At 35.2% G+C, this 13,575-nt stretch overlaps 2 long non-coding RNA genes across 2 annotated transcripts in view; one reads left to right on the top strand and one right to left on the bottom strand.

The window, feature by feature from the left end:
• The window catches only part of LOC143681281 (uncharacterized), a 109,371-nt gene that overhangs the window by 78,048 nt on the left and 17,748 nt on the right, over positions 1–13,575 (bottom strand). The gene's annotated exons all lie outside the window — the stretch shown is intronic.
• The window catches only part of LOC143681282 (uncharacterized), a 35,809-nt gene that overhangs the window by 18,433 nt on the left and 3,801 nt on the right, over positions 1–13,575 (top strand). Inside the window, exon 2 of the long non-coding RNA XR_013174522.1 lies at positions 2,684–2,803. This is a non-coding gene — a long non-coding RNA (uncharacterized LOC143681282). The remainder of the gene's footprint in view (positions 1–2,683; positions 2,804–13,575) is intronic.

Below are 13,575 nucleotides of genomic sequence, written 5' to 3'. Positions count from 1 at the left end.
GGAGCTCCTCAAAATTGAACACTTTTGTGCATCAAAGAACTTCATCAAGAAAGTAGAAAGACAGTCTACACAATGGGAGACAATATTTGGAAACGACATATCAGATAAAGGTCTAGTATCCAGAATTTATAAAGAGATTGTTCAACTTAACAACAAAAAGACAGCCAACCCAGTTACAAAATGGGAAAAAGACTTGAACAGACACCTGTCAGAAGAGGAAATACAAATGGCCAAAAGGCACATGAAGAGATGCTCAGTGTCCCTGGCCATTAGAGAAATGCAAATCAAAACCACAATGAGATATCATCTCACACCCACCAGAATGGCCATTATCAACAAAACAGAAAATGACAAGTGCTGGAGAGGATGTGGAGAAAGAGGCACACTTATCCACTGTTGGTGGGAATGTCAAATGGTGCAACCACTGTGGAAGGCAGTTTGGTGGTTCCTCAAAAAACTGAATATAGAATTACCATACGACCCAGCAATACCATTGCTAGGTATCTACTCAAAGGACTTAAGGGCAAAGACACAAACGGACATTTGCACACCAATGTTTATAGCAGCATTATTTACAATTGCAAAGAGATGGAAACAGCCAAAATCTCCATCAACAGACGAGTGGTTAAACAAACTGTGGTATATACATACGATGGAATGTTATGCAGCTTTAAGACAGGATAAACTTATGAAGCATGTAATAACATGGATGGACCTAGAGCACATTATGCTGAGTGAGTCTAGCCAAAAACTAAAAGACAAATACTGTATGGTCCCACTGATGTGAACCGACATTATAGAATAAACTTGGAATATGTCATTGGTAACAGAGACCGTCAGGAGTAAGAAACAGGGTAAGATAATGGGTAATTGGAGCTGAAGGGATACAGACTGTGCAACAGGACTAGATACAAAAACTCAAAAATGGACAGCACAATACTACCTAATTGTAATGTAATTATGTTAAAACACTGAATGAAGCTGCATCTGAGCTATAGTTTTTTCTTTTTTTTGTTTTTCTTTTTCCTTTTTTCATTTTTATATATTTTTTTATTTTTTATTTTTATTATTATTATTTTTTCTCTACATTATCATTCTATATCTTTTTCTGTTGTTTTGCTAGTTCTTTTCCTGAATCGATGCAAATGTATTAAGAAATGATGATCATACATCTTTGTGATGCTATTAAGAATTACTGATTGCATATGTAGAATGGAATTATTTCTAAATGTTGTGTTAGTTAATTTTTTTTTAAGTAATAAAAAAATGATCATGTGATGAATATACAACTATGAGATGATATTGTGAGTCACTGATTGTACACCATGTATGGACTGTATGCATGTGAAGATTTGTCAATAAAAATATTAAAAACAAACAAACAAACAAACAAAAAAGGTAAAGCAAGATTTTCTAGGAGATGAAGGGGTATAGGATCAAGGGTTCAGGTAAAGGAATTAGCTTGGAAAAGAGAAAGGATACCTCTTCCTCCAAGGGTGGAGGGAAGGAGGTGAAGATAGTTGTATGTATAAATTCTAAATGTTAGGTAGGAAGTTGAGGGTCCGCCTAGCTAATTGTTTTGATTTTTCTCTGATAAAGCAGGCATAGAGAGATAGGGCATAGGTCAAGTAGCAAGTTTGAGTTGTAGTAAAATGGTATTAAATACATCTCCTAGAGAATGGCAGAGGGAGTTAACTAGGAGCAAGGTTATTATAGCAGGGGAAACTGATGTGTCTGGCATTCTAGGCTGGAAAAGAAAAGATGAAGCTATGTGGGAGATCTTGGTTTGAAAGAAAAAAGAACAGTTGAGGAATGGAAGTCAAATAGGGTAAAAGCAGTGGTTAGGGCATAATAAACAAACTGAAGGATAAGTAAATGTGGTCAGAAATCAGTGTCGAAGGCTGTGAACAGTTTCCTGGTGATCAGAAAGTTGGAGTATTGGCTCCAGGTCTTAATTGCTGAGTAAAGCGAAATAGTTTTTGAAAACTGGTATAGTCACAGAGTTCAAGATTGTTGGATGGGCTGTCCATATGGACACTGAGGAGGCACTTGATGGCAGAAAATGCCGAGGACACAGATACTATGAGCCAAGTGCCAAAGTCCTTGATGAATACAGGAAGGAATAGGCAATTAAGTAATAAAAATAAAAGAGAGGAGTAGAAAATTTTCCCAGAATGTTTGATCATGCCTTTTTTTTCCTCACAATTAAGAACCATGATAGCAAGAACTGTGTTCTTATTAATATTGCAATTATTTGTTGAAGTAAGGAAAAAGCAAATGATCTCTTGCTAATAAATAAGTATATCTGAAAACTTTGGTTGTTTTTTCCTGTTACAAGCAAATTGGTATTAAAGAAAATGTAAGAAAATTAATAATCCCACCATTCAGAAATAACTATTATTAACACCTTGTTATTGTAATTTCATACCTGTTTCTTCTGTTCTAGCAATAAATATTCAGCTATATACTTTAATGGATAAATAAATATACTTACGGAATATAAAGATATACTGTAATGTAACCAGTTCCTTATTTGGGGACAGTTAATGTGATTCCAATTTTTTCCCCAAGGTAAAAGTAGATTCCCCAACAATCTACTAACTAAATTTTTCTTTAGGATGCAGTCTTAGAAGTAGATTTCATGGTAGTATCTTCATAGATAATCTATTGCTCTTTATTTCAGGCCTGTTTCTAACAAGCTTGTTTAAGTGCATTCCTGTTTCTTCCTGGATTGGAATCAAAATTGGACAGTGTTGCAGGTATGACTGATGGAGGCACGCTGACAGCTACAAAAGTAAGAACTGTAAGTAAAGGGGGAAGGGGTATCAACCATGAAAGCTGCCATCAGTGAGCCAGCTCATGCCTACTACCTAGGCTTTAAATACAAAGGAAGAGTAATACATGGCTGCTACCAAATAGGAGCTTATGGTTATCAAGTGAGGCCGATACCCAAACAGCTAATGATAATAAAACCAAATGCCCGTAATAGAGACATATACAGAGTACCAAGGAAATATAAAACAAGAAATAGTAATTCTGCTTGAAGAACTGGGAAGACTTCACAAAGCTGAGTGGGTACTGAAATAATTCATAGGATATCACACAAGAATGCCTGATATATTCAGGGAATGTTTCTGTAGTTTAGGGTTTGTGGCTGGGCCATTGCAGGAATGAAAATAGTAAAGAAATGTTATGACTCAGATTGCTAAAGCATTTGGCTTTCTTGTTGGTGTGGTGGTTGTGATGATTAATTAAATGACAAACGTGCATGTGATGAAGTCATATTGACATGTTCTGTATGGGTCTTAGCAGTATTTTTTAAGGTAACAGTATTTTTTAAGGTAATTTCATTGATGTGTAATATAAATAATAAATTGCATGAGTCATTAGTGTATATGTTACTGAATTTACACCCAAGTATATGGTACCCAGATCAGGAAAAAGGGTATTACCAGAACCACAGAAGTCTCCTCATGCTCCCTTCCAGTCATTGCAACCCATTCGTGGTAGATTTTGTGATGTGATCAAACTCGTGTTTTAGAAAGATAATTCTGGTGGACTGGTTTGCATTGAGAAGGGAATGGTGACAAGAAATCAGAAAGACTTTACAGTGTATCAGTGGTTCAAGTGAAAACTAAGGCCCTAAACCAAGGGCACTGGAAACAGAATATAGTTTTCCTAATGATGACCCTAAGTCACAGAGAAAAGATTACTTGCATGTTCATCTTAATGTTGTATTTTCCTCAAAATAATTTTTTAAAGGTTTTGAATTTCAGGTAATGAACTTCATTTATCTGAAAAAATTGACTCTGTTGTAATATATCGTGACCAGACTTATTTGTTGCTGTTTTATATGTAATAACTTGCAAAAAGTTCTGCTATCTTACCATTTTAAATATTACTGAAACTACTCCAAAATCCATTTTTAAAAGGTCTTCACAGGAAGAATAAGATGTTTTAAACCCTTTTGATGAGCACAGTAACAGATGACTTATGTGTCAAATAAGAGGATATAGCCATTAGTTCAGAAATGCATATTCAAATGAACTAAAAACCTCTCTCTGAATCTGCATTTATTGATAACATCCAGTTTCAGTGGAGGTTTCAAGATACCAGGTCTTGAATAATCATCAGTCACTCCTCAAACTTTTTTTCAAATATATGGTTATTGCAAAGGAGAGTGAATAATTGGCCTTAGAGGAGCCATGAAGCCCGGTTCCAAGTTAGAATTTTCTTTAGTTTCATGTTTTGTCTTAAATTTAAAGTAAATGTTGCATTATATGCTGTAATTTCCCTATGTTTAATATAAAAGCATATATAATATGCATATAAATAAATATAATGCTTTTATATAATTAAAAAAAATCTGAGTAAAATTGAATACTCTGAGATGCCTTATATTTATTCAGTTACTTTGAAACTCCTTGGCACACCACAAATTCCCCTTGCCTTGAGCTGGGCTTCTAGAGGCGAAGTTCTAGGGTATTTCATGATTATATAGCATGCTCCTTTCAGCTTTTCTCTTTTTACAAATTAGTCAAAGTCATTTATAGTAGTGTATGGCAGGGAATGGACTATTTGATGCTTACCCTCTTTGAACATGAGAATGTTCTTTGAAAATTCACAATTTGGAAATTCAGAAGTAACTAATTATTCTATGGATCCTAAGAATATTTCTTTATCACCAATGCTATGAGACAATTTAATTGTACAAAAATTAAGTTAGTGATTTAATTTTCTGGTTAGGGCCATAACCCACCTTTCCGACGAGTATGCCCTTTATTTATGCATTATGGCTTCTGAGAAACTTAGAAACTTTCTCAGGTATAATAATACTATTCTTCATGCCTGACCCAGTGTCAGGAGGTAGAAGGATTCTTCAGTCTTATAAAAGATCAATTATTATTACTATTAATTATTTTAATGTATCATTTATTATTTTCTATTAAATGTTATTTATTCAATTATCATCATTATTATTCAGTCTTATAAAAGATTAATTATAGGAATAAATACCTAGTTCTCCTAGTTTCCATTTTGTCCTAAGCTTACTGGGTGTGGAAAGGGCTGCTGCCTAAGGGCTTACGAGTATATTCCTTTTCTTCTTTTTCTTCTTTATTCCAAACCCCAGAATTAAGTTTGAAAGTCAGATTTCTGAGGATTTCAAATTCAATGGTGGACTATATTTACATTAAGATAGTAAGTGTTCAGGTCAGATTGAGTGGATAGACTAATTTTGCAAGTATTTTCAAATCCAAATATTTCCATGGGCAACTTTCTCTACAGTGGAAAAATATTCCAACCTAATATCCCTTCTTTTTTTTTCAATGGGGAGGCACCGGAAATTGAACCCATGTCTCCAGCATGGGAGGTGAGAATTCTCCCTGCTGAGCCACTGTGGCCTACCCTAATTTATTTATTTATTTATTTTTTTCCCTAATATACTTTTAATGGCAATCAAATTTTATATTCACAACTTAAAGGATAACTTAAAAAAAAAACAAACTTTACTGATGAAATAGTTTCCCAAATACAGATCTTTAAAATCAATATTTTATATTCATTGTTATTTTAAGTAACTAATTTTGGATTTTTTTAAAAATCTTTTTTCAATAAAAGTGAAAAATAAACACATATTCAGATTAATGATTTCCTGAGTGAACAAACATTAAGCTTCCAGTAGTATTGATTATCAGAGGCATTTTCTAGTCACTGTAGTCATTCTATATTTTTCCTTTAGTGAATAAGTCAGGGTCTGCAGAATTGACTTTTTTTTCCTGGAAATTTAACTAGTCATATTTTCATAATTAAAAAAATTTATGTTGGAAGTATTTATTTAACTTTAGAAAAAGTCATCTTTATCTGGCTTATAAAAGAAAATCACTAGGGAAAAGCAAAAATTGTAATTTCTTTTGAAGTGAAAAACTTTTTTTGCCCTCATATCTGAGACAGGAGAACATATTATATTCTTCTCATACTTTCCAAGAATTCACCTTTGGGCTGAGAACACACTTGCAAAATTTCAGACTTAGGGATTTCTTTATTTTATGTTACAAATAAGCAAAAACATGACAGTGTCTTGAAACAAACTACTTAGCTTTTTCAATTCATATATTTTATAGTAGTAATTTCTTAAAGTTGTAGATATTCGGAAGTCAATACTGGGCCTGACGCTTTTAAAAACTACTATACTTCAGTCTTTTGAAAATTTTGGAGTAAGATTAAAAATAAATTATAACTGGATGAATTGACCTTATCAGTTACTTCAAGTTGGGGTGGGGAAGGGGGCAGAGTAGCTAAATGAATTCTTGAAGATGACATTGCAGAATAGCAACAAAACTGGGACTAAAATTTGGATTTCTTGATGCCCTGTTAAGGGCCTTTCCAATTATACCAAAAGGAAAAAAGTTACACGTAACAAGTGATAGTGTTTACACCCACCTGGCTCCACAGAGCCACTTAAAAGTATCCTAAGAACAATCAGTTTATTTTTCTACCCCTCCCTCCATCCTTTCATCCTTCTTTCTTTCCTGTCTTCCTTTCTTCCTTCCTGTCTTCTTTTTAGGGTAACTCATAAGCATCCCAGTTCTCAGAATTAATAGGCTAAGAATATTTTAGTGGTATTTAAGAAACAAAGTCTACCATCAGAATTTCTTGTGTGCTCTGCACACATAGCTCAAAAGAGCATAATTTCAGAAAGCAATAGATAGGCAATATGAGAGAAACTGCTGGGAAATGAAAAAGCTGGAATAACAAATTTGTACTTCTTAAATGAAGCCTTCTTTGGTAAAAGAAAGAATATAAATCACAAGATGAGTTTGCAAAGATCCATGATGTCTAATACTTGAGGAGTCTATCCAGTGTTATTCTAAAAATACTTACCAAATTATGCATTTTATTATTATTTTAAAAGTTCAAAAACAAGCCAAGAAAGAGTTTAAGAGCTGAAGATAGAGTAAAACGTTTCCAGTTTCGATTGTTAAACAAAGGCAAGATTGCTATTCTATGACAATGCTAAAACAGGTGTTTATTGCAGAGATTGATATAACTTTTGTATGTCCTTTTGAAAAGTACACATTTGGCTACAAAAGCCAATACTTCACCAATGGAAAAGATCTGGCCTAATCTTGTATAATGAGTTTTGCTCAAGAGCAATGGACTTAGGTTCTCAGCGATGGGTTCAAGCATTAATACACTTTGGATTGTTCCTATTAAACAGTCTGGAATCTGTCTATAAAGAAATTGCAAGGAATTTAGTGTTAGGATCTTTCTGGGATTCTGCTATCCTTCATACTCAGTTTTAAAATTATACAGCTCTAGTATCAGTGGCTGAGAGAGTTAAAATAGAGTTGAGAGGCTACTCTGGCTTACACAAGCTTCAGTTAGACATTTTACTTATCATAACCTGCCAACCCCCAACCAAAACCATTCCAGCCAATCCTAAAGAACACCTAGGGCAATATATAAGATTCTACAAAAGTTCCATGCACTAGGGTAACTTTCCGGAAACCTACAACCTCCAGATGGGAACCTGGACCAGATAAGTCCTGAAACCTAGAGGGGCCAGCCTCTCCAGACTATCAGCTAATTCCATCTCCCTACCCCATATTACTGACAGCCCCTTCCAACATGAAAAATTTAGAATGGCTGTAGCCCAAATATCCCTAAAGAGAGGGATGGAAAGATCAAAGGTGATGGTGGAGTTATACAGAGAAGGTAGGGTTTAACAAATGAACATGATTGTAGAATCATTAAATTGATATTTCTTTTGGTCTCCAGTATCTTAGAGCAGCTTGAAGTAAAAGCCTAAAATTGTGGAATTGTAACCCATACCAAGCTCTGATATCTGTTCTACAACTAGTTGTTGTGCTGTGCTTTGAAATTTATTGCTTTCTTGTATATATGTTATTTTTCACAAAAAAGAAAAAAAGTCGATTGTGATAATAAATATTTATTCCTTCTAGTCTCCTATGCAGCTAGAAGGAAAAATCTGAGGTGATGGTATGGTAGCCCATGACAAACTCTGGGATCTGTCCTGTAACTACTTGTTAAAGAGTGCTTTGAAAACTATTGCTTTTTTATTTTCTTCTTTGTATACTAGTTATACAATTTAAAAAGTTAAAATGTAAAAAAAAAAAGTTATACAGCTCTAGAATCAAGACAGTTAAGTGTTAATAGGCTCATATAGGTACAATAATAGCTATATAAAAGGAACTACGTTAGGCGCATGGGTAAGTGGCTAGGATTTGAATCACTTATCCTCTCGAGGGATGTGTTTTTTAATTGTGGCTTTTTCAACTGATTCATTTTAAAATCTCTCCCTCACCAATTTAGATACATAATTCACTTGGTTACCAGGGAATTTAAAATTGCTTTTAATTATTTTTGTCATATTTTAATTCAGTGGATTTAATTGGTTTTACTCTTCCAGATTAACTCTGTGAAGGAGTATGGCATTTTTACAGGTGAAAAAACTAAGACTTAGGTTGAATTTTTACATGTGGAGGATTCTGATGAATATCCAGGTCTATTTGTCCCTAATGTCTGTGTTTTTATCCACTATCCTCAGAATGAAATGCATTCATGTATTATAGAACAGTTCTTACCAAAACTCATCTTCATCCTCAAAATGAATTTCTGGAATGCCCATTGTCCTCAGTTTATTTCTCTCCCTCTCTTTCTGCCTCCCTCTCCCTTCTTTTTTTCAGAGTGCTTTGTAGTTTTTAATGCAAGTAAATATATCTTCTAAAATTATCACTTTTATATTAGAAAAGGGATTAAATGTGTTGCCAAGGTCATTCCTAAAGTCTTCTGCAGAACTAAATCCTAAGCTTAAAGATGGCTTTGTGGTATAATATTCTGCTATTACATTATAGCTCCCTGAATCTAGCCTACTTCAGACCTGCTTCACAAATCTTAAGAACAGGATCCAAAGGATCAAACCTTTCCGAGTAACTTAACTGAATTCCAGAACAAGACTCCAGAATATTTATAAGAATAAAAGAGTTTTAGGGCTCAATAAGATAAAATTCACAATGTCTTGCATTCAAAGATAACCAGACACTAAAGAGGCAGGAAAAGCGAATAATATATCAATTGAAACTGACACACATGTAAGAATTAGCATCCAAAGTTACTAAAGGTTATTATGACTGTATTCTTTATGTCCAAAAAGTTAGGTGGAGGCATGGAATATATTTCTGAGAACCCAAATCACACTTCTAGAGATGAAAGCCTGTAATTTCTTGAGATAAAAATTACACTGAATTGGTTTATTGGCAAATAAGACATGGCTGAAGAAAAGATAAGGGAACTTGTAGATAATGCATGGAAATTAAAGCAAGAGAAAAAAGAACCAAAAAAAATGAAAACAAAATGAGAACAGCATCTGGGACAAATTTCCAGTTCATATATATTTAATAGGAGTCCTCAAAGGAGACAAGGAGGGGAGAAGTAGAGACAGATATTTGAAAAAATAATGACCAAAATTTTCCAAATTTGATGAAAACTATGAACTCAGAGATCCAAGACTGTCAAGAAAAACCAAGCACAAAAAAGAAAGAAAAATTACACCAAGGTACATCATAATCAAATTGGTCAGAACCAGTGTTAAAGAGAAAATCTTAAACATAGCCTGAGAAGACAGATATGTTATGTAGAGGAACACAGGTAAGGACAATAGCAGATTTCTCATCAGAAACATTGCAAATGAAAGGACAGTGGGACAGCATCCTTAAAGTACTGAAAATTGTTCAGCAAAATATTGTTAAAACAGAGGTAAAATGAGGATATTTTCAGACATACAAAAACTGAAATAATCGTCAGCAGACCCAGACTGTAGGAAATGTCCAAGAAAGTCCTTCAGCAGGAGGAAAATGATAACAGATGGAAATACTGATATACACTAAGAAATAAAGAGCACAAGAAATGGTAACTACATGGGTAAATATGTAAGAACCTTTTCTTAATATTTATATCTCTTCTAAAGATAATCATCGATAATTATATCTCTTTTAAAGATAATCAACTGTTTAAATGAAGTAATAACGATATATTGTAGTGTTTGCAATGTACATAAATAAAACATATGTTAACAATAGCATAAAGACCAGGAGGAGTGAAAAAGAAGTATAATATTGTAATGTTCTTTTGCTATATCTGTAGTATAATATCACCTGAAAGTAAGCTGTGATAAGTTAAAGACGTATACTATAAACCCTGAAATAACCAGTAGAATAACAAAACAGTTAAAACTAATAAATCAAGAAAGGAAATAAAATGGAATCATAAAAAATACTCAATCCAAAAGAAAGCAAATAGAAGGGGAAATGCAATAAAGAACAGATGGAACAAATAGAAAACAAGTAGTAATATGATAGCTATAAAACCTAATCATATCAGTAAGCACATTAAATGTAAATGTCGGGGAATGCCTAGAAGATGGCCGATTAGAGTAGTTTGAGATTAGCCCTGCTCCACAGAAATATTAAGAAGGGACAGGAGGGCCACTAAGGTGGCAATACGGGAATGCAGCTGACCTGGGAGAGCCTTCTGCACCACAGAGGGCAGCCCTGGTTGCAGAGGCCGAGGAACTGAGAGGCAGAAAGCTGGAACCTGGTGCAGAAGCAGGGAGTCGGAGGGAGTACACGGATGGGAGTTGGGGACTAGGAAGGAAGCCAGGCTGCGTTCCTTGGGTGCACGGGTTTGGGGTCATAACCCTGGTGTGCACTGGTCTAAGGTATGGGGCCCTTTGTGTGTAGAGCTGTGGCAGCAGATCAGCGTTATGCCTTTGTGAACTGGGGACAGATGTGACCCAGCTGCACAGGCTGGTACTTTCTCAGAGCTGGAAGTGTGGCTGAGGGCCGTGTGCATGCGTGGTTCTAGGACTGCTATAAAGCGTGGTTCCAGAGCTGAATGATGTGATTGGGGGCCCATGCTCATATGTGGGCATAGGAGTGCTGTAAACTGCTGCGCAGAGCTGGGGGTGGGTGGGCGGGGTAGGGTGAGACTGTGCGACGCTATGGGCAGGGGTAGCCTGGGTATGGAGGTTAGTGTCCGCAGCATGTATGCGCTGGCAACAGCTTGCAGGGAACAGGGAGGGGGAGGTAGTGCTTGGGAGGGGTGCAGGAGAGGTGGGTTGGGCTGCACTTGGGGTGTAGGTGTGGAGCAGTTATGTGCACTGGGGGCTGGTGGGGTGGGGGCGCCTGGAGCGCAGGGTATGGGAGTCAGTGGGTGGGATTTGGGTTTGTGGGGTGTGTCTCCGGTCACGGTTGCGCTGGTGTGGGTAGCTAATTTCTTAGCTTTTTTTGGTGACACCACAGTTTTTTGGCCCTTCAATCTTACAACCTTAGGTTTTCTCTGCCACTGGTCCTTATTGTCTTTTCCTCCCATAGGTAAACTATTGCTAAACTTGCTACTTCTTATAGTTAACTTCTTTATAAGATCCTTGAGATATGTCCCCTTTCATTAAAAAAACTGCCCATTTAATCCAAGCTCTTAAATGTCAAGCTTGTACTATATATCCTCTTGACTATTATTTTCTCTTTCACCCCATCCTGCCTGTCCTGCTCCCCAATAGCCTATACAAATCATGTAGTTCTTTTCATTAGTGCTCTGTAGAAAGTGTTGCTTGTTGAATAGATACAGGGAATTATAATTGAATTTCCTTTCGTTTCACTGATTCTACCAGGAAGGAACAAAGAAAAGAAATTTGAAGAACTGAATCACCAGGTAGACAAAGACCCAATAGGAGAATGTTGCTAGGAAGAGACTGATGGTAATATATGAAAATAGATGAAAAAGAAGATTTAAGGTTTTGCTAGCCATTCTTTCCATTTTTTGCTCTCCACAGTTGAGAGTCTGTGTGCAATATTTATTTTGCTTTATCCTGGTAATTATAATGTTATCTAGGAGGCTAGGAGATGCTGACCAACAGAGAAGGGAAAACAGTCTATTCTGACTGTGGTGATATAAGGAATTCAGTTCACAGAAGACAGCTTTACAGAATATCTGTTTAGAAACATCCTAGTACTTAAGGTCTTTCAATATAAGCCTTTTCCTTTCTATTTTATTTCTTTCCACTCTTGTTTATCTGAGCTTTTATCAGATTGTGCCTGGGTGGTAACCTGCTTGTTCCTGATCTACCATGGTTGTGTTTGCTGCTCTGTCTCTGATGTCTCAAGTGTGCCTACCACATAATAAATACTCAATAAACATTTGGTAAATAAAAAAAATTGATGAATGAATGAATGGAGTTATCGTTTCTCTTGGCAATCCAAATCCATCATTACTTTAAATCCATAATAAAATTTTCCTAATTCCAGTAAACTTCTGTCCATTATCAATCTCTTCTTAAGTCACTTCATTTTTCCATGTCCTTAGTATTATTTAGTTTGCACTGCATTAATGTACTTTTATTTGTGATTTTCACATTTACCAGCATCTTTTCTTTATATATATTCCATTTTCAATTAAAAGATAATTTCTTAAATGTTATATGTGTGTATGTGTGAGAGACTTAATGTTACTTCATCTGCTGCAGAAAAGTAGACACTCAATAGACAGGTTGCCTTGTATTTTTAGACATTTTCTGGGTCAGTGCAGTCTACCTTGGAAAGAAAGTTTAGATACCTGGGTTCTATTTTTTGCTATTTCACTCATATATTGTGTGAATTTGAGTAAACTGTTCCTTCCATTATTAGTTTAACAAAAAATTACGAAACAGTTACCTGAAGTAAAAACACTTTAAAATTATAGAACCATTTGTATGTTGGTAACATTCTCCAGAACTGTTTAGAAGTTTTGGACTAGTCCACCTGAGTCTTGCCTTTGAATTTCCAAAGAAGTGTACATATAGCAGAGAAACTGAAATTGTGTTGTGTAGAACATATAATTATTAATGAACTATAAGAAAACTCCTAATTTCTTCACAGAGAAGAACTAGAGATAATATCTTGGCTTTTCCCAGTACTTACGCTACTCCTTACTGTCTCATGAAGGAATTAGTGTAGTGGAACACATTCAAGGAACTGCTGAGGTGTCAAAATAAGACTGTATAAAGTGTAATAGTGTTTCCTATAATGGATTTTCAAATATTTAAATGAAGTATCACTCACTCTCTGACCTCTTCATCCACACTGTCTTCTGGCAACAATGAATTTGGGCAACCTATACACAAGAGCAATTTCTAATAATGCCAAATCAATAGCAGTTTCTAAGTTATTTCATTTGCATCCTCTCCTTGATGAATATACCATGTCTAGGTTTTTCTACAGATTTTCCCATGCCCCAAAATGTTAGTTGCTTATGATACTAATTAGGTAATAATACTATTTGCCTTCGTGCAGTCATTCTAAGTACACATAAAATCAGAACTAACATGAAAATATGGGGGGAAGAAAAACATCAAATCTTTGAAACTGAGTTTTCATTTTACTTACATTTGTATAGCACACGTTTCCTGTTTATGCCTTCACAAGTACAACCATGCAGTGTTTCTGTTAAAAACTCTGAATAATTGAGAACAGTTTGAGGATTTACAATGACAACTATCCAAAGAAAACACACTAAACATAC

The sequence above is a fragment of the Tamandua tetradactyla genome, chromosome 4, assembly GCF_023851605.1.
Source record: "Tamandua tetradactyla isolate mTamTet1 chromosome 4, mTamTet1.pri, whole genome shotgun sequence".
Classification (NCBI taxonomy): domain Eukaryota; kingdom Metazoa; phylum Chordata; class Mammalia; order Pilosa; family Myrmecophagidae; genus Tamandua; species Tamandua tetradactyla.
This window is presented reverse-complemented; position numbering and strand designations above follow the sequence as displayed.